The sequence below is a fragment of the Canis aureus genome, unplaced genomic scaffold (assembly GCF_053574225.1).
Source record: "Canis aureus isolate CA01 unplaced genomic scaffold, VMU_Caureus_v.1.0 ptg000086l_RagTag, whole genome shotgun sequence".
In the NCBI taxonomy this organism is placed as follows: domain Eukaryota; kingdom Metazoa; phylum Chordata; class Mammalia; order Carnivora; family Canidae; genus Canis; species Canis aureus.
The window spans coordinates 175,632-203,169 of record NW_027554427.1 but is presented as its reverse complement, the minus strand read 5'-3'; the positions used below and the strand labels follow the sequence as shown (position 1 = coordinate 203,169).

Sequence of the window (27,538 nt, the reverse complement as noted above, 5' to 3'; positions counted from 1 at the left end):
TCATTTTGGATTAGGGTCCACCCTAATGACCTCATTTTAACTTAATTACCTCTTTAAAAACCCTTTCTCCAAATGTTACATTTTGAAGTGCTGGAGTTTAGGACTCAGCCTAATGAATTTTTGGATAGATACAATTCAGCTGATAATATTAAGATATTCAGAAAATTGACAAAGTAGGGATACATTTTGAAGAGTCTGGCAACAAGGGTGATGACCTCAGATACTTATTTCTTCATCTTGATTAATGCTTTTCCATTGTTCACATCTTTACTTTATACCAATGGATGACAATAACATGAGAAGAAAGGCAAAGACAATCTTGACCAGGTAGAAAATTAAAATAGGAATGGATATGTATTTTTAACCTGAGCAGTTTTTAGGGAAGGAGTTCACATAATTTGGGAAGGTGTTTTGGGCAAACCAGTTATATGTTATGTGTCATTTCAGGGGAGCCATAAACCACCTGAAATATTCTAAGCACTGTGTTTTTATGTTTGTTTGTATATTTACAGATTCATGGAGAATATTCCAATCTTTACACAACTTTTAAAACAGGTCTATTTTCAAAGAACATTTAAGAACTTCTTTTTTTTTCATTTAAGAACTTCTAGTTTGAGATACTCTTTAAGAAATGAAGGAATAGTGGAGTATCAGAAAAAGTCACAGAAGAAACATGACTTGAGCAAAGAACATATGCAAATCATTGACTTATGAATACTTTTATATGTAAACATGTAAGTTACAGAGAGTTTCCAACTTATCAGTCACTGAAATGTCACCAATTCAACTATGAATGGATTTTTTAAGATCCTAAATAATGGTAAATAAACATATTTTTTGATCTACTAATTCCCCCTACACATTTAAGTGATAATAGTGATTTAGATAGTGGGGTCAAGAATTAGAGCCTGGTTCAAATCCCTTTTGTACTCCTTAACTATTTGTGCCCTACTTTGGGCAACTCATTCATTTATTTTAAGCCTCAGTTTCTATATCTGTAACACAGGGAGGGAGTAAATAACCTCTTCATATGATTGTGGTGAAGATTAATCGAGATGAGGCCTAAAATCTACACTAGGGATAATGGTTAGATCTTTGTACGTTCATAAAAATATTAATGTTCTTGTTACAAGTGTACAAACTATGCTGTTTTCATCCTCTTCTCAAAACAGGGAGACCATTTCTATTAATCATGGATCTTTAAGTTCATTGCCTAGTAACTGTTCTATTGCATAGTTTGGGTGAGTCTCTGAAGAGCCAGATAATTTATCACATTTTAAAACACAAAATTTTAGAATTTTCAATCAAATGGAGAGTTCTGGTACCTACTATCGTTTAATTTTGTTTCTGAGACAGTTTTCTTCTTTTCCCTCCAAGGTAAAACATTCTATTAATAATGCTTCCAAATCGCTTGCTATTTCATTTGTATTGTCACAGTATACTCTGTCCAGGTTATGATTTTAAACTATTCAAAAAATAAAATGTTGCCCCTAGGAATTTATTAACATTATAGTAGCCTTAAGCGACTTGTAGATAATTTTGAGTCTTTTGAAATATTTATATATGCTAAGTGACAGAGGGAATCTTAAATGAATTAATCTCTCCCCTGTTTATAAAAGAATCATAAGTTCATTGTATAAAATTTAAATGAAGAAGACAGGTGACAAAAATAGAAATCTCCCTAATCCCATGGTTAGAGAAACGATTTTCCTATAATCAGGTCTCCTCCTGTCCTGGATAATTAAATATAGAATAGAGGAGGTTAGGGGCACCTGGGTGGCTCAGTCGGTTAAGCATCTGACTCTTGATTCCAGCTCAGGTTATGATCTCAGGATTGTGGGATTGAGCCCTGTGTTGGGGTCCATGCTCAGCACAGAGACTGCTTGAGATTTCCTCTCTGCCCCCACCCCTGCTAGCGTGCTCCTATGCTCTCGCTCTCTCTCTCAAATAAATAAATCTAAAAATATATATATACAAGGGGTTAGGAGATTTAAGTTTGCTCTAAACTGTCCTCTGTGCCATTGATGAAGTCAAGAAAGGGTCAGGTCTAACCTGATCAGAGAGCAAGAATTTCATGAGGTTTTATATGATTCCAAACCCCCAGGTCTTCACCTATACCATTCCACTCTTGATACTCTATCCATACTTTCTCCACCCTACCTGTGTGGTAATTGACACAGCTGTCACTCTTGTCTGAGTGGTCTCTGATCCTTGCTAATACTAACACGTTATTGAACTTCATGACCTTTGGCACCACATAGAATCCTCAAGAATCTGACCTAGATCTCTTAAGGACTTTATGACAAGTCCTAAAAATCATTCATTCATAGGCCACATATGAAAAGATGCAGAATCTTTACTTTCCCATCATCTCTGGCCTGTGTACAGAGGTGCTGGAACTCACTCGAAGGTCTTATGTATGCCTTTTAAGAGAGGAACTCTGGTTAGTTAGCTGGGCATGAAACAAGAAAGCACACCCTTTATTTTTCCTGATATTCTGCTGAGCATTGAACTAAGGGGGGAAAGCCCCTTCCAACACACACCTGTTGCATTTTATTATTAGATCTCTACATGAATATCAATAATAAAATTAAGTGTATGCCTTCATGATAAGCACTGTTAATGAATTTTCTGAAATGAATGATCAAATTGGTAAGGAATGTGGAAGTATAATTATAATTAAAATTTTGTGCCACATGCCACAAAAATAATATTAGACAATGGTGTGAGATGGATACAGGTTTAAAACACATCAAAACACCCTCAGGCTAGCATGTGGTTGTCAGGAAAGCTTTTCCAAGTCGATCTTTCTATGTCAGAGTTCTGACCATGACAATTACCAGCTCACACACTTCTCAGGACTCCACAATGTCGATCTGACCAAATCAGTGACTTACATTCTGTAGCAAAGCTCCAAGAATTTAGCTCCAATCTTATCTCTTACTACTTGAATAACATCTTTGATACTCTCTCAGAACTATACAACTAACTGATAAAAGTCATTCAAAACTACTTTTGACACATAAACAGCTTAGGTAATGGTTAAATTGCAAAAAGCAAGTTAGTTTATACCCATCCCTTTCGATTTCTTGCCACCAGGCTTATGAACTACAGCATCTTTCAAAGCTTAATAACTTACTAGTTTGATGGGTCATATTCTGAAAGTAAATTTTAAAATAAAACTTAACAAGTGGGCATGACATTTATTTATAATTTAAGATCTATTTTTTGTTTTAAGGAGGCCTCTTTGACCCCTTCCTTCAAATTAGGTTACATCTCCTGCATAATTTTATACTTTACCTTTTATAGCATTTTTCAGTACATTTGGGATTAGTCATTCTACTTATTCCAACCTTCTGAGATAGTAGGAATCATGAGGACAGATTAAAAAAAAGATAAAAAGAAAACATGCTTTATTTTGAAGTGCTTGGGTGACTCAGTGGGTTATGTATTCGACTCCTAATTTTGGCTCAGGTCCTGATCTCAGGGTAATGAGATCAAGAACCACCTAAGGCCCTGGACTGGGTGTGGAGTCTGCTTAAGATTCTTTCCCCTTCTCTCTGCCCTTTCCCTCCACTCTTTCTGTCTTAGAAAATAATGAATAAATAGCTTGCCTTATTTTATTTTTCTGCATCTTCTTACTCCCTATTCTGCATCCAGAGTGTCTAGCACAGAGTATAATACATAGCAGCTGCTTGGAAGATCAGTGCTGAATAGAAATTAATTTCCCACTGCTTTTCTGTCAGAGTCTCTAAAATGTCACAAAGACACTTAAAGCTTATCCTAAAACAGAAGCTGTGAGCTCCCAGAATTTCACGATACCCTACTAGCCCTAGTGGAATCCTCCCGTGTGTTTCATCTCCATAGATAGGGGCCACCCCATACATCCAGAAAGCTGGGTATCATTCTTACTACTTCACCCCTTCTCCTAAGGATTATTAATTTCATTTCCTATGCATGTTGAGACTCCTTCCAGGTCTCTGTATCCCGCTGCTACCACCCTGTTTAGGCGCCTTCATCCTTTATCCAGCCAAGTCAGCAATCTGCTTTTATTTTTTATTTCTCTTTTTAGAAGATTTTTTTTTTTTATTTATTTGAGAGAGAGCACAGCAGCAGGGGCAGGGACAGAGAAGGAGAAGTAGGCTCCCTGCTGAGCAGGGAGCCTGACTCAGGGCTCCATCCCAGGACCCTGAGGTCTTGACCTGAGCCAAAGGCAGATGCTTAAATCTATCTATCTATCTATCTATCTATCTATCTATCTATCTATCATCTATCTATCTATCTATCATCTATCTAATCTTCTATATATATATATTTATTTTTTATTTTTTAAATTTTTATTTATTTATGATAGGCACACAGTGAGAGAGAGAGGGAGAGACACAGGCAGAGGGAGAAGCAGGCTCCATGCACCGGGAGCCCGACGTGGGATTCAATCCCGGGTCTCCAGGATCGCGCCCTGGGCCAAAGGCAGATGCTAAACGGCTGCGCCACCCAGGGATCCCTATATATATATATTTATATATAAACATATTCTTCTTTATCCATTCATCTATGGATGGACACTTGGGTCACTCCTGTAATTTGTCTAAGTAATTAGGCTATAAACAAGGAGTATATATATTTTTGACATTGTGTTCATTTTCTTTGAGTAAATGACCAATAGTGGAATAACTGGATCATATGGTGATTCAATTTTTAATTTTTTGAAGAACCTCCACAGTATGGAGCTTCAGAATTTTACAAATGGCTCCACCAGTTTGCATTCCCACCAACAGGGCATAAACATTTCTATTTCTCCACATCCTCACCAGCACTTGTTGTTCCTTGTTTTTTATTTTACCTATTATGACAAGTGTCAGGTGATATCTCATTGTGGTCTTGATTTGTATTTCCCTGATGATGAGTGATGTTGAGCATTTTTTCATGTGTTTGCTGGCCATCTGGATGTCTTCTTTGGATAAATGTCTGCTCATGTCTTCTCTCATTTTTAATTGGATTATTTGGGTTTTTTGATGTTGATGTGTAAGTTTTTTATATATCATGGATACTACCCCTTATCAGATATATTGTTTGCAAATATATTCTCCAATTAAGTAGGTTGTCTTTTTGTTTTGTTGAGTATTTTTCTTGCTGTGCAGAAGCTTTTTTTTTTATCTTGATGTAGTCCTAATAGTTTACTTTTGCTTTTGTTTCCATTGCTTGAAGAGCCATATGTAGAAAAATGTAGGTATAGCTAATGTCAGAGAAATTACTGCTTGTGCTCTCTTCTAGGATTTTTATGGTTTCAAGTCTCAAGGTCTTTAATCCATTTTGAGCTTATTTTTGTGTATGGTGTAAAAAAAATGGCCCAATTTCTTCTCCTTCTCCTTTTCCTCCTTCTCCTCTTCCCCCTCCTCCTCCTTCTTCCTCTTCCTCTTCCCCTTTTTCTTCTCTCCTTCTCCTTCTCCTTCTCCTTCTCCTTCTCCTTCTCCTTCTCCTTCTCCTTCTCCTTCTCCTTCTTCTTCTTCTTCTTCTTCTTCTTCTTCTTCTTCTTCTTCTTCTTCTTTCTCTCCTTCTCCTTCATCTTCATTTTTGCATATAGCTGTCCAATTTTCCCAACACCATTTGTTGAAGAGACTTCTTTCCATTCCATATTCTTGTCTCCTTTGTCATAGATTAATTGACCATATAACCCTGGGTTTATTTCTGGGCTCTCTATTCTGTTCAGTTGATGTGTCTTTGTGTGTGTGTGTGCCAGAACCATATTGTTTTGAATATTCTGCTTTGTAATAGAATTTGAAGTCTAGGATTATGATATCTCCAGTTTTGTTCTTCCTTTTCAGGATTACTTTGGCTACTCATGGTCTTTTATGGTTCCATAAAAACTTTAGGATTATTTGTTCTAATTCTATTTTGAAAAGGATTGTAGTTAATCTGTAGATTGCTTTGGGTAGTATAGACATTTAACAATATCCATTCTACTCATCCATGGAGATGGAATATCTTTCCATTTGTCTATATTGTCTTGAATTTATCTCATCAGTCTTTCACCTCTTTGGTTAAGTTTATTTCTAGATATCTTATTATTTTTGGTACAACTGTAAAGGGGATTGTTTTCTTAATTTCTCTTTCTGCTACTTATTAGGGTATAGAAATGCAACAGACTTTTGTATATTGATTTTGTATACAGAGACTTTATTGAATTCACTTATAAGTTCTAGTAGTATTTTGGTGGAGACTTTAAGGTTTTCTACATACAGTATCTGTTATCTGCAAATAGTGGAAGTTTCACTTATTCCTCATAAATTTAGGTGTCTCTTTTTTAGTATTTTATTTATTTATTCATGAGAGAGAGAGAGAGAGAGAGAGAGAGAGAGAGAGGCAAAGACACAGGCAGAGGGAGAAGCAGGCTTCATGCAGGGAGCCTGATGTGGGACTCGATCCCAGGATTTCAGGATTACCCTGTGGGCTGAAGGCAGGCGCTAAACCGCTGAGCCACTCAGGGATCCCCAATATTTGACCTTTCTTATGTTCCCTCTAAACCTATATTGTTGAGGGATTTTATCATGAATGAATGCTGCACTTTGTCAAGTGCTTTTTCTGATTTTATTGAAATAATCATATGGTTCTTATCCTTTCCTTTATTAGTGTGATGTATCACATTGATTAATTTGGAATATTGAATCACCCATTCATCCCAGGGATGAATGTCACTTGATCACAGTGAATGATTTTTTAATATATTTTTTTCAATTTAATTTGTTAATATTTTGTTGAGGGTTTTTGCATCTATGTTCATCAGAAATACTGTCCTGTAGTTCTCTTTTTATGTGGTATCTTTATGTGTTTTTGGAATCAGGGTAATCTGACCTCACAGAATGAATTTGGAAACTTTCCTTTCTCTTCTAGTGTTTGGAATAGTTTGAGAAGAATAGGTATTAATTCTTCTTTAAATGTTTGATGGAAATTACCTGTGAAGTCATTGGGTCCCATAGTTTTGATTGTTGGGAGGTTTTGTTTTCTGATTCAATTTCATTGCTCTTTATTGGTCTGTTCAAATTTTTCTACTTCCTCCTGATTCAGTTTTGGGAAGTTTTATGTTTCCAGTAATTTATTCATTTCTTCTACGTTGTCCAGTTTATTTTATTTTTTTTTTAATTTATTTTTTATTGGTGTTCAATTTACTAACATACAGAATAACACCCAGTGCCCGTCACCCATTCACTCCCACCCCCTGCCCTCCTCCCCTTCTACCACCCCTAGTTTGTTTCCCAGAGTTAGCAGTCTTTACGTTCTGTCTCCCTTTCTGATATTTCCCGCACATTTCTTCTCCCTTCCCTTATTTTCCCTTTCACTATTATTTATATTCCCCAAATGAATGAGAACATATAATGTTTGTCCTTCTCCGACTGACTTACTTCACTCAGCATAATACCCTCCAGTTCCATCCACGTTGAAGCAAATGGTGGGTATTTGTCATTTCTAATAGCTGAGTAATATTCCATTGTATACATAAACCACAGTTTATTGATTTTTTTCACAATATTGTTTTACAATTGTTTGTATATCTGGGGTGTCAGTTTTTATTTCTTCTCTTTCATTTGTGACTTTGCTTATTTGAATCCCACCCTCCCCTCTTTCTTTTATGGGTTTGGCTAGAGGTTTATCAATTTTGTTGATCTTTTCAAAGAACCAGCTTTTGGTTTCATTGATGTGTTCTATTGTTTTTAAGGTCTATTTCATTTATTTCTGCTACAATCTTATTTCCATCCTACTAGTTTTGGGTTTTGTTTGTTCTTCTTTTCCTAGATCCTTTAGGTATGAGATTTGATTGCTTATTTGAGATATTTCTTACTTCTTGAGGTAGGCCTGTATTCCTATAAACTTCCCTCTTAAAACACCTTTTGCTTCATCCCAAAGATTTTGGACCATTGTGTTTCCATTTTCTTCTGTCTCCATGTGTGTATTGATTTCCTCTTTGATTTCTTAGTTGACATATTCCTTGTTTAATAACATGTCATTTAACTTTCATGTATTTGTTTTCTTTCCAGATTTTTTCTTGTGGTTCATTGCTAGTTTTGTAACATTGTGGTCACAAAATACGTGTAGCATGACTTCTGTCTTTTTTAATTTGTTGAGACTGGTTTTGTGGCCTATTATATGATCTATTCTGGAGAATAATCCATGTGACCTTAAAAGGAATGTTTATGCTGCTGTTTTAGGATGTAATGTTCTGAATATATTTTTTTAGATCCATCTGGTCCAGTGTGCCATTCAAAGCTACTGTTTCCTTGTTAACTTTCTGTTTGGACAATTTATCCATTGATGTAAGTGGGATGTCAAAATCTCCTATTATTTGTATTACTATTGATTTTTTCCTTCATGTTTCTTTCTTATTTTTTTAAAGATTTTATTTATGTTATTCTTGAGAGACGCACAGAGAGAGGCAGAGACATAGGCAGAGAGAAAAATAAGCTTCCTGCATGAGCCTGATGCAGGACTCCACCCCAGGACCCCGGGTTCACACGCTGAGCCAAAGGCAGATGCTCAACCACTGAGCCACCCAGGTGTCCCTCCTTCATGTTTCTTAATCAGTGTTTTAATGTATTTGGGTGTTCCCATGTTGGATGCATAAATATTCACAATAATTGTGACTTCCTGTTTTGTTTTCTTTATTGTTATATAGTATCCTCTTTATCTCTTGTTACAATCTTTGTTCTAGAGATTATTTTGTCCAATATACACATTGCAACCCTGGCTTTCTCTTCACTTCCATCTGCATGATAAAAGCTTTTCTATCTCTTCACTTTCAATCTGCAGGTCTCTTTAAGTAAAAAAATGTATCTCTTGCAGACAGCATATAGATGGGTCTTGTGTTTTATTCCATACTGCCATCCTATGTCTTTTAATTGCAGTGTTTAGTCCATTTATATTCAGGGGAAACTATTGATAGGTTTGTACTTACTGTAATTTTGTTACTTGTTTTATGATTTTTTTTTAAGTTCATCTCTTGCTTTTTTTCTTCTCTTGCTCTCTTCTCTCCTGGTTTGCTGGCTTTCTTTAGTTATTATACTTGGATTACTTTCTCTTTATTTTTAACATATTTATTACCAGTTTTTTATTTGCTATTACCATTAGTTTATATATAACATCTTATGCATATAGCAGTCTATATCAAGTTGATGGTTGCTTAAGTTCGAATGCATTCTAAAAACTAAATTTTTACTCTTCTCCCCCCACATTTTAGGTATATGGTGTCACACTTTTCCAACCTTTTATTTTATGAATCCATTGACTAATTTTCAAAGATATACTTAACTTTACTGCTTTTGTGTTTCCTACTTTTCATACTCCTGCTTACAGTCTTTCCTTACCACTCAACGAATCTCCTTGAACATTTTTTTTCTTTCAGTACTTTGAATATCATGTCACTCTCCTCTGGCCTGCAAAGTTTATGCTGAAAAATTGGCTGATAGCCTTTTGGAGTTTCTTTTGTATATAGCTGTTTTCTTTGCTCTTGCTGCTTTAAATTTTCTTCTTTCTTACTAGTTTTTGCCATTTTAGTTTAGTAACTATGTATCTTGATGTGGACCTTCTTGGATTGATTTTGTTTGGGGCTTTCTGTGGCTCCCCAATGGGGATTTCTGTTTCTTTCTCCAGATTTGGGAAATTTAAGCTATTATTTCTTCAAGTAAATTTTCTGTTCCCTTTTATCTCTCTTTTCCTTTTGGGATCCTTATAATGTGAATATTATTATGCTTCATGATGTTGCTGAATTCCCTTCTATTCTCACTTGTCATTCTCATTTTTCTCTCTCCTTCAGCTTGATTGCTATTATTCTGTCCTCCAGGTCACTCATCTGTTTTTAGTTTCATCTAATATTCTTTACGTCTAGTATATTTTTAATTTCAGTTATTGAGTTCTTTATCTCTGAATTGTTCTTTCTTATCTTTTCTATCTCTTTTTTGAGAGCCTGACTGAGATCCTCCATCTTTTCCCAAGTCCAATGAGTATCTTTATGATCTTCATTAAAAAAAAAAATATTGGAGTTCAATTTGCCAACATATAGCATAACACCTAGTGCTCATCCTGTCAAGTGCCCCCCTCAGTGCCTTCATCCAGTCACCCCAACTCCTGCCCACCTCCTTTAACACTACCTCTTATTTATTTCCCAGAGTTAGGAGTCTCTCATGTTCTGTCACCCTCACTGATATTTCCCACTCTTTTTCTTTCCTTTCCCCTTTATTCCCTTTCACTATTTTTTGTATTCCCCAAATGAATGGGACCATATAATGTTTGTCCTTCTCCGATTGTCTTACTTCACTCAGCATAATACCCTCCAGTTCCATCCGTGTTGAAGCAAATGGTGGGTATTTGTCATTTCTAATAGCTGAGGAATATTCCATTGTATACATAGACCACATCTTCTTTATCCATTCGTCTTTTGATGGACACCAAGGCTTCTTCCACAGTTTGGGTATTCTGGACATGGTTGCTATAAACATTGGGGTCCAGGTGTCCTGCCGTTTCTCTGCATCTGTATCTTTGGGGTAAATCCCCAGCAGTGCAATTGTTGGGTCATAGGGTAGCTCTATTTTTAACTCTTTGAGGAACCTCCACACAGTTTTCCAAAGACCTTCATTTTAAGTTCTCTGTCAAGCATATTATCTCCCTTTCCTTGCTGTGTTTTGTCCTCTTCTTTCATTTGGAACACATTCCTCTGTATCTTCATTTGCCTCACTCCTTGTGTCTGTTTCTATGTGTTAGAAAAGTCAGCTAATTCTCCTATTCTTGCAGGTAGTGATTCTATGAAGAAGAGGTCTTGTAGTGTCTTGCAGCGCAGTGTCCCCCATTTACCAGAACCTGGTGCTTCAGGGGTGTCTCCTATGGGTGTAGTGTGTGCCCTTGCTGTTGTGGCTGAGCTGCATTTGCCTTCAGTCCAATCATCTCCAATGGCTCTCTTTGCTAATTGTGGGCATGGCTTTGTCCTTGTGTTTTTTAGAGAACTGTGGAAGGCATGTCTATAGAAGAGCATGGGAGGCGGACAGGCCATGTTAGCAAGGTGTGTTCTGGTATACTGTGGGAAGATGAGACCTGTACTTGCTTTGGAGAATTGCTGAGGGCTGAGGTGAGGGGGAGTTTGCAGAAGAGTGTGGGAGTGGGACACGCTGAGGTAGAGAGTGTTTGTGCTGTGCTGGTTTTTGCAGATGTACCTGTATTCAGACAGATAGTGGGATGGGAGGTGGGGAAAGAAGTGGTACCTACCAGCTCTTTTGGTTTTGGAAAAATTTCCTAATGATCCCTGCCCCTCCAGCACATGTTCTGAGATTAATAAATAATATCTCTCCCATACACCTTAGGCAGTTTTCAAACTGCTGCCTCAGTGCTATATCTCAGTGGGGCTGTTTGTTATGCTGGCTCTTAAAGTGTAAGAACCCAGTTTCTTACAGCTCTCCAGCATTCTCAGAGCAGGGCCCACTGGTTTTCAAAGTCTTAGGCATTAACCTTTCTAATCATAAGAACTCACACAGGTAAGCCCCTATGGTTTTCAAAACCAAATGTCATGGGGATTAGTCTTCCTAGTGTGAGTCCCCTGTGCCTGGGCTGGGGTCTGCTCCTCTTCCATCACTGTGGCTGTAGTAGCTCTCCTTCCCCAGACACTCTTGGAGGTCAGTTTGATTTCCAACTGCATCTCTGCCCTTCCTACCCTTGTGGAGGTGGCCTTTTTTGTTCAGCTGTGGAGAGTCTGTTCTGCCAGGCTTTGTGCCATTTTATGGGTTATTTACACTGATTTGGGTGTTATCTAAGTGTGTCGGTGGGACGAGGTGAGTTTAGAGTCCTCCTACTCCACCATCTTTCCTCTGAAGAGATGGTCTTTCGGACTTTGAGGACTTTAAATTAGACACAGTCCCTTTCTGTTCATTAACTAAGATTTTTCTTCTGCAGAATTTGTCTCACCCTTCAGGTCACTGTTAGGTGCTCTTTCTTATCTATTCACCCTGTATTCTGTCCTTTGTCCATTAAACAATAGATAACATATACACAGTCTCTAATGATTTTTAATACAATATGAGATATAAAGAAGTGACACTTAAAACTAAATGTTAGATTATTATTATATTATATATAGCTTTATATATTATGCATTTTGTTATTATTACATCACACAACAGAGTTAAAACTAGTTAGAGATAAATACATTTATTTAGTCAGATATGTGGAGATCAAAATAGTATATGATTTGTTTTTAAAGATGAGGTTAGAAATACAACTTGATATGTTAGCTAAGTGGTCTTATTTTATATTAATTACTTAATTAAGTTTTCTATGCAGTCATGAAGAACACTGGCAGACCTATACAAATGTGGCATAGAACATCAAAAAGAATACTCTCAAGGAGCAAGCAGGAAATCTGATTCCAAAAGATGGACAGGAGGTGAGCCTGATAAGCATAGTTCCTTCTGCCAAGTTTACAATAATAGAGACTTTTCTTGTATGGAAAACAAGTGAAGTAATGTGGGTAGGTCAGGGATATCACTTTCAATTCACTATTGGTTAAAATAGAAAATAGTTTTTAAAATTTTCCATTTTGATAGAGGCTTTTAATTTTTTCTATCAATACCCTTTATAGGACATAAATAATACATTAAATATATCAAGATCACTTTTAGTTACTTCATGTTCTACTTTTAGTCATGTTTTGAATGTCTATAAAGGCAAGAGCCTTTTTATTTCCAGAGAATTGGGTTTGACCCAAGGAGATAATATTCATAACAGTCATCACTGCCTAATGACTGGCAACTGCTTGAAATGCTGTGAGGTTTTGTTTCTATTCCATCCTTCAAAGAACACTTATGGCTGCAAAAAATGGGCAAACATCTTTTGCTGTTTTAGGAAAGGAACCAAATTATAAATACTTTTTGAAAGAGTTATAGGGGCACCTAACTCAGTTGGTTAAGTGTCTGCCTTTGGCTCAGGTCATGATCTCAGGGTCCTGGGATCAAGCCCCATGTTGGGTTTCCTGCTCATCAGGGAGTCTGCTTCACTCTCTTCCTCTGGCCCCACTCCTGCTTGTGCTCTCTCTCAAGTAGATAAATAAAATCTAAAAATATAAATAAAAATTAAATAAAATAAATAAGAGTTATGAACTAAATGGCTTGAGAATGCATGATAGGCATGCCTGGGTGACTCAGTGGTTGAGCATCTACCTTCGGCTCAGGGTGTGATCCCGGGGTCCTGGGATCCAGTCCACATCAGGCTCCCCACAGGGAGCCTACTTCTCCCTCTGCCTGTGTCTTGCCTCTCTCTGCCCTCATGAATAAATAAACAAAATCCACCCCCCCCCAAAAGAATGCATGATATTGAAAGCAGTGAGTATTTGAAATTAGAAGACTTGACATGATGTGATGATTTATCTGTGTGACTTAATTTCTGATACACTGTGGTTTCTGTAATAGATGGCATCTAATATGCCTGCCAGCGCTGGTGTTCCATGATTAGGGCATGAGGCATTTGCATCTGTTATTTAGATCACTGTTCTAAAAATCAGTTTGCTAATTAAAACCTCTGGGAGCTTAGTAAAACATTGGTTCCCAGTCTCCATCCCCAAAGCAGATGATTCATTACTTCAGGGATGGGACTCTGGAATCTGTATTTAAAAATATCTCCAGAAATGAACCAGGTCATATTATGTAGATCTAATTCAAACCACAATGAAATGAGTAAAGACTGGAACAATGGATTAATTTTGCGATTGAGAGAGTCTTAAAGTTATTTTATTTTTAATTCTAAAGTAGAAAATCTAAGTTATAAAAACAATGCAATATGCAAAACAAGAAAAAAGTTTTAAAGTCATTCATAACCCCACTATCTAGAGCAAAAACTGTATTAACATTATTTGTTTATTTTTAAAATTTTATTGGTAAATTGTGCATGTATGTATACCTATTCATATTCTAAATATATAAATTACTTTTCTATCTGATTAGTTTTATGTCACATTCCACTTTGCTATTTATTTATTTATTTTTACCTAAACTCAAATATAATGAGTATTTCCTATAATTAAAATTGTTTGAAAATTCAATTTTATCATTTGATTTCATTTTTGTGTATAAAAAGCATTAACTGCTCTTTATTATCTATTTCTAATTCTTCACAATAGCAAACAGAAAGACTGAAATAAATATTTTTGATTATAAATGCTAGTTCCCAACTTTTATTAACTCTTCAGTATAGAGCCCTAAATATGGGATTACCAGATCAGAGGGCTATAGCAGATTGAAATGATCGTGTGAAATGTTGTCAAAGATTGAATGAAGATTAATATGGCCATGAGAATCAGAAAGATGAATTAATTGGCTCAAGATTATGCACAAAGAGGTAAATTGTATTAATTGAGCCTTCAATTTGTTCTGTCACAAACAAGATTATGTTGCATAGATAAATAAGGTATAACTACACAAGAGGGGAGAAACTGTATGTATCAGGCATCCAGGTGCCTCTTAACCTTCTGTGTGTGTATAGTGAATGATTGAATAATTGACATCCTATCTCTTAGGACAAATGTGGACAACATATCAACTTTATGGTATAAAAATGAATTCATTGAGTCCTAATGAAAATCTTTAAAACTATTTTCTAAATTGTGTTTTTTTATTTATTTTATTTTTTTTAAATCGTGTTTTTTTAAAGGAAATATTCATCATCACTGTAAAAATATGATTTAAAGTCTCCCCAAATGTCTTTATATACATAATGTATGTGCCTCACTGTTAACTGGTCAGTTTGAATTACTTGCCACTTCAGAAAACTGAATGGGCATTCGGTGAAACTGACAAATGAACTAAAAGAACAATTCAAAAAAAAAAATACCTGAAAGAGAGGCTCAACTTCTTGATCTAAAAGAATAAATTTCAATCCCAACCCTGTTATATCATTCATGAAATGTTAACTGACTGCCTTAGATCACTGAGTTTTAAGGCATCTTAAACTAGAACAGCTACATAAAACATAAGGAAAATAGTGATTTTGATGTCTCAAAGGAGTAAAATGCACCTGAATAGTATGTATGGATTGTTTAAAGTTAGCACTTAATACGTTGGATACCAAAGTGTTATAGTTATTCATTTAATTACTATAATAGATAATGTATTACTTTAACAACAAGAATAATTGAGCAGTTGAAATTTTGGAGTGTACATGCTCACAATTCTTAGTAAAAGCTACTGCGTGCGTGTTCTAACATCTGTTATTAGGGTTCTGTTCAGGAAATTAGGAACATGATGCATCATTGTGCTAGATGTTTTTAAATCACCTAATCATTCATTCAGTTACTTATTCATTAAACAATTATTTACTGAGTGTTTATTATGTGATGGCACTGAGTTTGGTGTCTGGCTCACAACAGTGCTTCCTCACTCTTGAGGAGCTGTCATTCTGATGAGCATAGATGTAGGGAGCAAGACAATGAGCAGACCACCAAAGAGCAAGATGTCAAATGGTGATATGTACTATGAAGCTGATAAAACAAGATGATGTGAACAGGAGCGAAAAGCAGGTGCAGATGCTTCTTGTTGGGATGTCAAGAAAGATGCCTATGTACTGACAATTAAGTGACAGCAGGAAGCAGGCCTGGGGATGTGGTCTTCTAGCAGAGCCAGAGGCTAAAAGGAAGGCCTGAGACTTTCAATCTTGTATGAAAGACAAGAGTAAAGGTAATATATCTGTCAATAGTGACAGAGGACAGCAGAAAGGTGTGTAGGAGCTATGTACAGTATGAATTTGGATTCTCCTCTAGGAGCAAAAGGAAGCTATTGTAGGTCATGCTCTTGGGGGTCATTGGCATGTTGTGTTGTTGTTGGATTGGTGGTGGTTATTTTACACACTAATTTATTAATCTTCATTCCTTTCTAATTTCTATTCTTATTTTTCCTACCTTAGGACTTCCTCTGACTTTCCGATTAAGACTTAAAAAAAAAAAAAAAAAAAAAAAACTATCCTGGAAAGGTATGCGTTCTGTAAATGTCTAGTCTATTGTTTTTGCTAACTGAATACAATTATTCAGAAATATGTAAAAGCCATAAGAATAGCTCAACAATTGCAGACGTTAAACACATCTGTGTAAGGGAATGAAAAGATAAGCCACAGAGTAGGAGAAAATATTTGCAAGTTATATTTCTGACAAAGTATTTCTATCTAGAATATGTGAAGAATTTTCAAGATGAAACAGAAAACAATCCAATTTTTTAAAAAATGGGTAAAAATTTGAACAGACATTTAAAAAAAGATGTGACATGAAAAAGCATATAAAAAGATATTCAATATCATGAATAATTACATAAGTACAACTTAAAACCAAAATGAGATGCTTTTACATAGTTAGAAGAATGTCCGTAATGAAAAAACTGGCCATGCCAAATAGTAGTGAGTTTTTAGAACACTCAGACATTGCAGATGAAGATACCAAATGTCACATTCACTTTGAAAATGATTTGATGATTCCTTACAAACATACACTCACTTGCTATATCCCGCGCCTAGAAATATTCCCCAGAGAAATGGAAACTTGTATGTATACAGCAGGTCCTAGCAACTGTTTATAGCAGCTTTATTCATAATCACTAAAAACTGGATACGAATCCACATGTCATTCAGCCAATGATGGGATTGTCAGTGCCTTCACACAAAGACACTTGGAACACACCTGCAGGTGAACAAGCTGGCTTTATTATTCATTGAAGTGAGGAAAATACTTACCAGGGAACTGTGAGGTAACTGAGCCCAAGATGTCAGGAAAACCTGACATGATTTGGTTGATTCTGGGGAGTCTTAGGAAAGCGAAGTTCACTCTAGTATTATAGGTAAAAGGGGTGGTTCTACGATTGGGCATCTCAATAAAACTTGTCTATAGAGAGGAGAGGAAAGAGAAAGCTTAAGCTGAAATTGGTAAAGAAGTGGTAGTTACTCATTTAGGGAGAGAAGGGAGTGTTTTGTATTTTGTGGTTTGCACAGTACCTGCCTGAAGTGGATATTTGTAAGATTGCTTTTGTCAACAGGAGAACAGTATAGCTCAGCTGCAAATACCAGACGAGTCTGAAATAACATCACCACCTAGCGATGAACATCAGTTCCTGAACTTCAGGGCCTGATTTTTTCTTTCTCTGGATACACAAAATGTAGTATATCCATATAATGGAATACCATCGAGCAAGAAAACTGAATGAGCTTTTGATTCACGCATCGACACTGATGAGTCTTCAATGCATTTCACTAAGGTGCATTAAAAGAGCTCAGAAACTAATCTTAATCTTACACAGAAAGACTCCTTGTTGCCTGATTCCAACTATATGGCACACTGGAAAAGGCAAGACTGTAAGGAGGACAACACGAATGGTTGTGGGGATTGGGAATGGGGAGAGCAGTTGTATATAGCATGGCAAAAATCTGGGGGAAGGATACCCTTATGGATGGAGGTGTAGTGGTGGATATGTGCCTCTATACATTTGTTAAAATCTACAGAACTGCCCACCACAAAATGTGATGTTTGCTAAATGAACACAAAACCAAAACCTATATTTGGTAGAGGAGGGGAATGCAGACTGTGGCAAAATGAATGGTACTGCACTATACAGTAATCACATAACCACACAAAACACATGGATGTGGTCAGTGCCCTTCATTGAAGAAATCATAACAAGAACTCCAACAACTGATGTGAATAACATTGGAAAACAGTGTTTTGACTGGTTACTATAAAGCAAAAGGCAAAAAGAAGTATATCCAAAAAATAGACCCTAGTTTGAAAAAAAAAAGTTTTTAGGAATCTAGGTTAGGAATTCTGAAGTTATTTTATTTGTATACTAGTACTGAACAAATAAGTAAATATAGATAAAGAGAGGGAAGTTTCTCATTGTTTGAGAAAGAAATTACAAATAAGAAAACAGGAAGGCTAGAAAACGCCCTGTCATGCTAGACTGGAGTGGGAGGTACCAATATGGATTCATTTTTTAAAAGTTATGTATAATATATAGAAATATAGATATATGTCTGTGCACAAGTTGGCATATATGTATATATATATATATATATATATATACATATATTTCCCAGCTCTATATACTGAGAACAGTGTAAATCAGTGATGTCCCAGTAGCAATGAGCACACCTAGAACCGAGATCATAATTTCTAAATACTATTTTATGATAAAAAGAATCATGGCTTTTTGGAACACTGGTTTGTTTCAGGAGTAAAGCATGGAAAATATAAGATCGTTTTGGAGCATTTTGTGATAACAGAATATAAAGAAGTGCCTGAAAAGTGGAGGTGCATTAAAAGAGCTAAAAAACTAATCTTAAAGAGCTCTCAAATGCCAAAGCTAGAACTACTTGAGTAACAAAATAAATATAGCCATGGATTTCAAAACAAAGAATAAAATAAATATACACAAGTTCATATAAATAACTGAATAAATGATGGAGGAATGAACAAAAATCCCCTATGAAAATTATAATTAATAAGTATATAAGGAATGAGAAAAAGTATAAAATCACCATTGGGATTGCCATAGGCAAAATCCATGGAGGGGAACTAAAAGAACATGTAAAAATTGAAGCCAAAACAGGATATATGCATAGTCTTATATTTTGTACCCTGAAATATTTAGTGATTATGAAGGGGAAACTTCCAGGGGCAAATCCTGCAAGTCGCCACCTTAGATAAGTGATCAAAGTGGATATCTCCAATAAAACATATCAACATCATGTACCCTCAAAAGCACCACCTCTGTGCTATTCTTCCAAATAATGCAAAATGTCATGAGAAAACATTAGAATAGACCCAAGTTGAGTGCCTTTCTCTGAGGCAATGACCCAGTGTTCTTCAATGGTGATAAGGACATGGAAGTCTGAAGGACTTTTGTAGAAGGAGGAGATTAAGGAGACATGACAAGTGAATGCAGTGTGGTGTCAGTTCATGGGAGAAGAGGCAAAATCTGAATAAATTCTGTGTGTTGGTTAAAAGCGGTATGCCAAGCGTTAACTTCTTAGTTTTCTTAGTTTTGCACCCCTTCTATAGATCTAGAACACAAAAAGAGAGCCGGGTTGATAAGAAGTGGCCATAAATGGTGATTTATTTATTTTTATTTTTATTTTTTAAAGATTTCTATTGATTTATTCATGAGAAACACATAGAGAGAAAGAGGCACAGACAGAGGCAGAGGGAGAAGCAGGCTCCATGCAGGGAGCCCGATGTGGGTGGGACTCGATCCTGGGTCCCCGGAATCACGCCCTGGGCGGAAGGCGACGTTAAACCACTGAGCCATCCGGAATGCCCCATAAATGGTGGTTTAGAGGCAAAGAGGAGAGGTCTTCCACGGGTAGTATCAACAGCCAAGGGCAGCTAAAATTTCTGAACACTTCCCTAGATATACTCAAGTGTTTTAAACACTGTTTCATTCAAACCTCACAACAAACCTATGAGGCATATACCATTATTTTCCTGCTCTAAGAATGGGAAACTAAGAATGAACAATTTTAAATTACTCTGCTGAGATCACGTAACTGTAGTTGAACTCACTTCATGTTTCTGGATTCAGTACACTTAACCTGCCAACACTGGTCACCTGAATTAACAGAAACCGGGGAGAAATCCAGATTTCCTCTTCTAGGGTTCATCTTGGTTTGTGCATTCTCTCAAAGTTCACACTTCAGCAGATTATTTATCCCCTGCAACTGTTTTGGTTCTTTTTGGCAGTCCTACCAGTTCATAGCTTGTTGGCACGTGGGTAGCACGTGGTATCAATAGATGCTGAAATTCTTCATCAGATTCTGTTTTATTGTATTTGCTCAGTGCAATATAGGATTGTGGACCTATAATACTGACTGTGACAATCAGAAACAGTCCATACAATCCTCGAATCAGTATGTTATGTCCTCGGGGATTTATGAAATGCAAGACATTATGAAGCAAAATATTGTAATGTTACTGAAATTAATCCCTTAAAAACATATACATTCTACAACCTTCTTCACATACAATGAAATATAAAAGACATAACATTCTTGAAATCTGTGCTCATCTTTATTTTCACTAGATATAATTTGCCTCAAATAGTTTATGCTTACCTATTTGAGATCCTTTTCTGGGTTTCCTAGACAGGTGATGGATGCTGATGTCTGTTTTCGCTTTTGGCTCTTATTACCAAATCTTAGTATTTGCATGAATATGCACTCAGTGTATAGACGTTTAGTATTGATTATTTTACAATTGATTTTTCTTGAAGCTTTTGCTTCCCTCCATTAAATACATGCTCTGGCAATGTCAACTCAGGATATTAGTTTTAATCATCAAATATCCCCACTTAAATGGGATACACATGCTGTGCAAATTATCTGCTGCAATTTTTTGGAATAGCCTATTTATTTATTTATTTATTTATTTATTTGGTTAGTTCAGTGATTAAACATTAGGAAATATCTCTTGATTCCATTGACTTTTTCAGGATTGTGTGTCTAAATATCTCAAAACATACAAATTTGCCTTTTAACTTGTCATACCTGGGGCAGCCCGGGTGGTTCAGCTGTTTAGTGCCACCTTCGGCCCAGGGCCTGATCCTGGAGACCCAGGATCGAGTCCCACGTCAGGCTCCCTGCATGGAGCCTGCTTCTCCCTCTGCCTGTGTCTCTGCCTCTCTTTCTCTGTGTTTCTCATGAATAAACAAGTAAACTATTTATAAAAAAAAAAACTTGTCCTACCTGGTTTGTATTTGGATTTCTCTAGTGTGGTCTGGAGCAGCAGTGACAGGCGAAATTCATCTATGGAATGAGCATTAGCTATTTAGGGAGTATCAGTCTCATCCTGGTTCTAAGGACAAAGAGCAGCAAGATCTAATGTGACATATGTCATGATTGGAAGCCGAAGTGGCAACTTGCATGTATTAGCCACCATGAAAGGTGTGTAATTTTTATATTTTCTTATTTAAAATCTCATTTCTAAGTCATTTAATAGAATTTGAATGTTACAGTCTACCTAGGTCAATTTTGTATTATACAGTTGGAAATTTTAATTGTCTGATAACAAAAACTGTTTCTACTGTATTGTGACAAAAGTCTAAGATGCAGTGGCCTGGGTCAGTCTCTGAGCCATGTTTATTGCTGTTAATGGAAGGAGCCAAGGCCAATTACTGCCTGAACGAGGGGAATGTCAACATCTCAGCCACAGCACGGTATACTGAAAAAGGCCAAGTTCAGAAATAGAAAGGAGAAAAATGTCAAAGTGGACCAGCAGCTAGGGTTTCTTTACCCATCTCCAAGAAGGAAAAATGTCATTTATCTTTTCCTAATTATGATCTGTCTCCATCTGATCCCAGCTGATTTTGCTCCTAATGGATGGTGCTTCTCTTATATCCACACACAAAAAATTGGAAAAAGGAGAATGATAGTACCCATCCTGAAGGACTCTTCCAACAATTTCATGAGATTATATATGCAAAATACTTAGCATGGTCCCAGACATATTGTAACAAGCCAATCAATGCCAGCTGTTAATACCATTATTGTACCTACCAAAGCCTTATGGTAGCGTAATATATTAGGATTCAGCCATTTCCTTAATCCTGTATCACTGCAACAGCCCTGGAATATCCCACTGGATCTTAAGGATTTTTCTTTATTCATATTGATTTTCTTACATTAACACTTTCTTTATTACTAGCTGTCACAAATTTTCAGTGATTTTCTCTTGTCTAACAAATTAAACCTAAGCTCTTAGAGGCAAAGCTAAACACTGTTCCAAAATAATCCAATTAAGAAATGGGCAGAAGATCTGAATAGACACTTTTTCAAAGGAGACATCCAGATGGCCAATGGACACATAAGAAAGATGCTCCCCATCACTCATCTCAGAGAAATGCAAATCAAGACTATAGTGACATCCTGCCACACACCTGTCAGAATGGCAAGTATTAAAAAGATAAGAAAAAGCAAGTATTGGCAAAGATGTGTGGAAAAGGGAACCCTCTTTGTGCTGTCGGTAGGAATGTAAACTGATGCAGCTGCTATGGAACACTGTATGGAGACCTTCCAAAAATTAAAAAAAAAATAGCTTGCCATGTGTGCGTGTGCAAACACAGACACACATATATACAGACACGCACCCACACAATTTAATATTACTCACCCATGAAAAGAGGAGATATCTTCATTTGTGACAACATGGGTGGACCCAGAGGGTATTATGCTAAGTGAAATAATATAGAAAAAGACAAATACCATATGATTTCATTTATATGTGGAATCTAAAAAACAAAACAAAGGAGCAAACCCTACAGAAACAGAAACAGAGGACAAATTTGTGGTTGCCAGAGAGAAGGGGGCTGGGCAAAATAGGTGAAGGAGATTAAGAGGTACAAACCTCCAGTTGTGAAATAAATAAGTCCTGGGGATGGAAAGTACAGCACAGGGAATAGAGTCAATAATACTTAGTAACTTTGGATGGTGGTGGGTGGTAACTACATTTTATCATGGGGACCACGGTGATTCAACCTGGAGCAGATGGTGTTTGCTCTGAGCTGAGGCTGGAAGGACAAGCCATGGGAAGTGCTCGTAGGGGTATTAAACTAACTGTTGCTTTGTTCTCGTGGGCCTGGAGGACTCTGGAAAGCTGAATGTCGTCGGCTCCCAGATCTTTTCTCCTGGCACCCCCTCCTGCTGATGTGCTAGGAGTGGGTCTCAGCTTTTCCTGCCTAGGCACGTGGATGTTTTCTCAGGGACCCTGGGTAGGAATCACTCATCCAGTTTCTGGATTTCTCTTAAAAGGAACTGGGTCATGTTTAGCTAATTATTTGGTATGTCCACAAGAGGATCTTCTGATCCCACTACGTCGCTGTTCACTCAAGAAGCGATGACCTCTGAGAATATTGTATAAAATATACCTCAAATGACTCCAAATCATCAAAAATCGTTAAATACTGTTAACAATTGTCTAAGAACACTGAACAGTCTACATGAAAAAGGTTTCCATCAGGAAAGGTAAAAATACACGTTAAACACGTTAAATTGCTCAGCTTAAACATCCGGAGAGCAAGCCCCTGTCCCCTCAAGTGGGCTGGTCCATGCTTTTACTGAACAGGTGCATTCACTTCAGAGCTGAGACGTTACTTCATCTCTACCCTGCCCTGAAGTTCTTCTGAGATGGAGACAAGCTCCCTGGGTGTACATTTCAAGCTTCTACATGGAAACAAATATTGTTGCATTTTTCCTCAGGTCTTCAGAACTCCAAATATGAACATATTGGTTCCCTCTTCCTCCTCCTCCTCCTTCTTTTATAAGTATGCCAGTGTTGATCCAAGTTGGGGCTTTAGGACTATGCATATGAACAGGAGATAAACTGACCAATTGTGTGTGTTGCTTTAATTTTTTTTGTTTGTATAACCATTCTTTAATATATTTTGAAGGTGTGAGTTGTATTTTTAGTAAAAAATATGGTCATTCATATGCTGGTGGGATGTACCTTCATCACCAGCGTCATCGATGTACATTTGGATCAGGAAATGCCAACTGCTAAAAGCTAGGAGGAAATGGATTCAGAATCAGGGCAAGAAAAACCTTAAGGTTCTAATTATAACTTTTGTGATCTTACTGGGCCAATCTTGCAGAATTTAAGTCCTGAAACCTCAGTATGTTGGGGTCAGTGAAACAGCTTATGTGAGCATCTTGGCAATTTTTTAAATGCCACAAGAATGATTTGATCGTTTTTGCTTATGATCTAGGCATTTGCAACCTTCAGTAGGTGACCAGTCAACCAATATATAAAGCTAATGAGAATTATTCTGATTTGTGATTCCCTATGAACGATTTTCAGGGTGAGATGAGAAATCAGAAAGAATCTACTCTTAGTTATAAATTAGTAGCATCTGAAATTCTTCTTTCTTGAATTCACTTTTCATCTTTATCTTGTGACATTGCTAGAAATTCCTAGAATATTATCTCCTAATGTGGGCAGGACAAATCCTTGTTAAACAAATACTAGTTTTTGGAAGGGATAATACCTAAAATAATGTTGTGAAATAAAGAAAATGACTAAAACAGTCTTGATGAATAGGGTTGTAATGGGAAGTAGAGTTGGGTGTCTAATGCTTGGATTGTCCCGATTTGGGCAGGAGGTGGTCTGGTCCTGTGAACACGGGAGGAAAAGTATTAGAGACCCACAGAACAATGTGTCCTCTCAATGGAGTCATCTAAATAAAATAGATTTGGGAAGCAAATACTTTGTCTAACATTTGAAGACAGATCTTAGACAACAACAAAGCATTGAATATATAGGACATATTGTATATATAGTTACTTCTAGAAGAAATGGTATTTTGGGGGTAGATTATATAGATTGGGGAACTGTACACAAATTAATTTCATACTTTCATTCACATAAAGTTCCAAGTCTAGTTTATGGTGTTAGGAGTCAGGATACTATCCTTGGGGACGTAGTAACTGAACACAGCAGGGGGAGGTCCCCGGTGCTGGTGATTGTCTTATTTCTGATCTCACTCCCCTATCCATTCTGGAAACACATGGACTGTGCATATGATTTGAGGACTTGTCTGCATCTAATGTTATACCTCACAAATTTGAGGAAAATGTAAGCGAGCCATGAGAAACAAAGTCTCCTGCAACACCCTGTACGAGGTCCTGCATGGGAACCAGTGCAAGCACCAGAAGTTTCTGGAGACGGTGGAGCTGCAGATCGGCCTGAAGAACTATGACCCTCAGAAGGACAAACGCTTCTCGGGCACCATCAGGCTTAAGTCCACCCCCCGCCCCAAGTTCTCCGTGTATGTTTTGGAGGACCAGCAGCACTGTGATGAGGCCAAGGCAGTGGACATTCCCCACATGGACACTGAAGCGCTGAAGAAACTCAACAAGAATAAAAAACTAGTCAAGAAGTTGGCCAAGAAGTATGATGCCTTTTTGGCTTCAGAATCTCTGATCAAGCAGATCCCACGAATCCTGGGTCCAGGCCTGAATAAAGCTGGCAAGTTCCCTTCCTTGCTGACCTACAATGAGAACATGGTGGCCAAAGTGGAGGAATTGAAGTCCACCATCAAATTCCAGATGAAGAAGGTGCTATGTCTGGCAGTGGTGTTGGCCACGTGAAGATGACGGAAGATGAGCTCATGTACAACATCCATTTAGCTGTCAATTTCCTGGTGTCCTTGCTCAAGAAGAATTGGCAGAACGTCCGGGCTTTGTACATCAAGAGCACCATGCAAGAGCACCATGGGCAAACCCCAGTGCCTTCGCTAACGGTTTAATAAATCCTAGTGCTACCGTAAAAAAAAAAAAAAAAAAAAAAAAAAAAAAAAAATTGAAGAAATGAAGAAAGATTCCATTGCTAAAAATGTTTGGAAAATAATGTTCCATAAGAAACTGTCTTTTAATTTGTTAATATAATGTTTAACATAATTTCATTTTCTAAAACAAATTGCTTGATACATTTCAATTCTTAAATTATTCTGCACAGTGGGAAAACTTCTACAAATTAGAATACTGGAGACCTTCCAAAAAGATAACTTGTAAAAAATTGAAAAACTACCCTAAAAATATCAGTCTATTTGCTTTAGACTCTTCTGATAGGCAGCTTTAAACAAGTTTTCCATTCTTGAATTAATAATGTACTTACTTATACTTAAATATACTTATTGTTATAAATCTGAAAAGATGTTTTATCTTCCACCTAACACAATTTAACATCTTCACACATCAACTTTGTTGTGTTTTAATAGCTTAGGCACATTTCAATAATGTTGGGTTTTATTTTGTGATTTCATTACAAAACAGCTTGCGCAAACCAAATTCAAACAATCTTTTTATTTAAAATTCCATCTGAAAATTCATTTCTGGGTTTTAGTTTTTCTTTAAAAAGAAGCAAACATTTAGCCATGGCTAAATGAGCCATGGCTCACAAAATGTAAGAAAAAAAAAGTAAAAAAAAAAAGAAAAAAATACTTCATTTTGTCTTTCCACCAAAATTCCTTTGTTTTACAAAAAAAATGTTTTCAAACTTTAATTGATATAATCATACTATCTTAGAAGGAAATTTTGCTTTGTTTTGCTTGGTTTGATTTTGAATTTTAATGGGTAGTCTAATTTTTTAAAGATTTAAAAAATATTTGTTATCTAGATTAAAACTTTATTAGAAACTGTATGGAAATCAGAATCATAAACTCTGAGTTCTAGTGCTATTTTTACCATTAAATTTCTCTGGGCACCCATTTCCTTGCTGGTCTCAGCGTCCCCCAAAGTTGAGTCTTTCCCATAGGCAGTCTCTGATTCAGCCTCCCACCAAGTTCTAGGCCTGACTTTTTCATGACTGTTGACACACTGTGGAGGCCTACTGGAGTCACCTCACCCTATCGCACATACTTTGTAGGGTTCTGAGGGGTGAGAACTGGTTCAAGGGGAAAGGTCACTTGAGTCTTCTACGATAAACCATTTACAATGTCACACATTTTTGTCCCATGTCCCTCAAAATTCAGCGTGCTCCAAATCTCGATCTATCTCCCTAATTGAGCAATGTCTAGTCCACCTGTGACCTCTCTCATGTGCATAATCATGCTCAAAGTTGAGGTGCCTGTCTTCCTGTCTATGACAGTGAAAGGGGTACGAGGAGAATCCCCTCCTCTTATGAAAACACAGACGTATTCAGCCACAGGAGAGGAAGGGCATGGACAGCACACTTTAGATAGATGGCTGAGTTTAAAGATATTTCATAATGAATCTCAAGTTGTTTGTCTTTTAGGATAAAAATGGATAATGGGCTAATGAGGTGCTGGGTATCGCTCCTTCTCAGCCACAACTGTATTTGGAAAAGAGCTATGCTTTGAAATCAGTAGTTTTTGGTTTGGATTACCAGCCAAAATTATTCAGTAGGAAAAGAATCCCATTTTTTACACATCAAGAATATTATGGCACATGGATAAACTAAGTATACCTTTCTTTTTTTTTTTTTAAGTATACCTTTCTATGTTTTGATCTCCCACAGTGTTAAAATAGAATTTTGATGACTTTACTATTTCTTATGTTCCTCTCCACCCAGAGGTGATGATGATGATGATGATGATGATGATGATGATTTGTGTTAGGAATACATCAACCACCACAACCTGAAAAGAATATGAGGAAAATAGGGTGACAGGAGAGCATGAGTTTTCTCCTGGGCATTTACAAATAACTCACAGAAGTAACTGCCACTAAAAGTAGAAAAGATAGTTTAGGACATATTATTGATGATATTGATGACTATAAAATTCTAAATAGCTTTTGAGATTGTTTTTATTTGAAAATAATTTCAAACTTAAAAGGAGATTCTAAGTGTAGTACAGAAACATTCTTATCCACTTTACCAGATGCACTTATTAACATTTTACTGATTTTGCTTTATGATTTTTGCTCTATCATTATTTATCAATCTATTGTAATTTATCATCATATTTCTGTCTCTGTCTATAGTAAGCAGAATTCTAAAAATCCCTCCTTTCAGCTCCCAGGTTCCTGTTTCTTG

The 27,538-nt window shown here is 36.6% G+C and overlaps 1 pseudogene; it reads left to right on the top strand.

The window, feature by feature from the left end:
• The first annotated feature begins 24,627 nt into the window (after positions 1-24,627).
• Positions 24,628-27,119, top strand: LOC144309554 (large ribosomal subunit protein uL1 pseudogene; annotated as a pseudogene).
• Positions 27,120-27,538: the final 419 nt, after the last annotated feature.